Raw genomic sequence first — 2,607 nt, forward strand, 5'->3', positions numbered from 1 at the left:
AAGAAAAAAAATAATTTTGGATGATTTTTTTGGCACGTTACTAAGCATAGGCGGCGAGTTGTAAACAAAATTTATTTGTGAGTGATGCACTAAGAAACGAAAAAAGTGCCTTTTTTAATGTTGTTCGTGATGAGGAAAGGGTTCCAAGAAACAAAATTCAAAAAAATATTTTTCTTCATGTGGTGTGTCGTTAGTAGAAAACAGTTTTTACTGTTTGTTATCTCCTTCTCCATATGCTGAAAAACAGCAAACAGAGGATGTTTTTCTTGCTCTCTCTCTCTCTCCCCTTCATCTCTCTCTTCACCACCAAACAAATGGTGAACCCTTGGAAGACTTATGTGAAGCTCTCTGCCGTTTTCATGGGTTCCCATGGTCTAACCAAAGGGTCTCTCGCTTTTCTTAATTACCCGGCACAGCTCATGTTCAAATCCATCAAGGTTTTTCCTATAATGGTAATGGGAGCCTTCATTCCTGGTCTACGACGGAAATACCCAATCCACGAATACCTTTCGGCTCTACTCTTTATCGTGGGTCTCATCCTTTTCACCTTAGTGTATGCTCACACATCTCCTAACTTCATCGTGATAAGTGTCGTGATGATATCGGGTGCTTTAGTCATGGATTCCTTTCTTGGAAATTTACAAGAAACAATCTTTACCATGAATCCGGAAACAACACAAATGGAGATATTGTTTTGTTCAACTGATTGCCTTTCTTGATTCCACCCATGCTTTTGACTGGAGAGCTGTTCAAGGCCTGGACTGCATGTTATCAGCATCCTTATGTATATGGGGTACTAGTGTTCGAAGCAATGGCCACATTAGTCGGCCAAGTATCCGTTTTGTCCCTAATTGCCCTCTTTGGTGCTGCAACCACAGCCATGATTACAATGGCAAGAAAGACGGTAGCGTTATCTTACATGATGTTCACGAAGCCATTAACAGAACAACACAATAAAGTCTTTTCAAGAAGAGAAGAAAGTTGGAAATAACGCCTTAGTCTGAAAATGCATTTTTTTTTCTTCTTTAATTTTGATTTGTGGCAAAAAAAAAAAAAAAAAAAACGAAAAATCAGAGAAAGAAAAAGGGCGGTGGTGATGTTTTTGAGGTCTCACGTGGGCCAGACCTATAAGGTTGGTGTTGGATGGGAAAATTTGTTTTTTTTTTTTTTACAAATTTACATATGGCATTTATCAAAAAATTCCATTACTTTTGAAAGTTTATTTTACTCAAATAAATTTTGGGTGGGACCCACATTTTTGCAAAAAAAAAAAAAAAGGATTAATTTTTTGAAGGGCGTTCCTCAACAAATATTGGCTGGACTTTCTGTTTTTTTTCTCACAAAACAGTCATGCATGTGAGGTTCAATTCTTTATATTAGTTTTTATTTTATCAATGTGGGTCTCACCCCAAACTTTTCTAAGTGACGGAAACCACTTTAAGAATAGTTGTTTGACTGCAAAATAGATAACCCTTAAGCAAGGCTAATCTCACTAATCTAGTAAGATTTCATACTTACTAAGGGTAGTTGAGTTCACCGTGTGCCACATAAAATCACTGTTCAATGTCATAGGCTTGTGGAAGCCAAAACTTAAAGAATTTTCAAAAGAAAATTTTCAAGAAAAATAATTAATTTTTATTTTTAGATTCGGGATTTCGTAATGGCTCATTTTCAAAAACCTTGGATCAAAGCTAAAAAAAAATAAATGTGAATTTTATTTTTGGATAGAAAATTTCCCATCAAAATCTTTAAGATTGTGACATTAGATTGCCGACATGATGAACCACGTGGCTTAAGGACCCTTAGTAAAATTTGAAACCTTATGAGTTGGTCACGCTAGCCTATGTTCTCAAAAGATTTGCCATGCATGTTTTCAAAAAAAAAAAAAAAAAAATGTGCTCATCACTCCTTACCTCAATTACCATTCTATCCTCGAGGCAATATTTGTTAAAGTCTTGATTTTGTTTGGATCGCCCGAAGTAACCCTTGATTGGACCATAAATAACAAATTTGTGGGCATTTTCAATGTTGGATCAAATTAATTATTCTTTGTGTTATATGCCCATATAATGTGCCATGATCTCTACAGATATATTTGTGATGTGTTTGCTTTCATTTTAATTTCGATGTAATGGGTTTTATGTTATTTTCTTGATCAATATTCATTTGAGAACCCAATGTTGTATGGTTTAATTGGACCCATGGAACCATGTGTTTGAAAAAGTCTCGGGCACACCCCACCTTGTTTTGCACACTTACACGTCCCATATAGCCAATGTGGCACTAATGCGTGGCCCGGTCTCTTCGGAGATGCGACGTCATTCATGAAAACCATAACTCCAGTCACATACCTTAGGGTATATCAAATTGGGGGCATTAATACCGTCTGATCAGGTGATTCTGAGAGATATATTGATGCACCCAGGCTGGAGCGACCTGAGCCTTTGACCTATTGTGAACCACACAGTCACATGTCCCGATTACCAACGTAGTACTAGTACGTGGTCGGTCCCCTCATGGGATGCCAAACCATTTATGAAAGTTACAACTCTTGACTCGTACCCGTAGGTGTAAAAGATAATCTAAGTATATCAATTGCACTTCTTG

General features: G+C 36.9%; 1 pseudogene; it reads left to right on the forward strand.

The window, feature by feature from the left end:
• Positions 1–304: 304 nt before the first annotated feature.
• Positions 305–991, forward strand: LOC147388064 (UDP-galactose/UDP-glucose transporter 4 pseudogene; annotated as a pseudogene).
• Positions 992–2,607: the final 1,616 nt, after the last annotated feature.

Source organism: Akebia trifoliata, chromosome 13 (assembly GCF_017979445.1).
Source record: "Akebia trifoliata isolate Shusen 1 chromosome 13, ASM1797944v1, whole genome shotgun sequence".
Lineage (NCBI taxonomy): Eukaryota > Viridiplantae > Streptophyta > Magnoliopsida > Ranunculales > Lardizabalaceae > Akebia > Akebia trifoliata.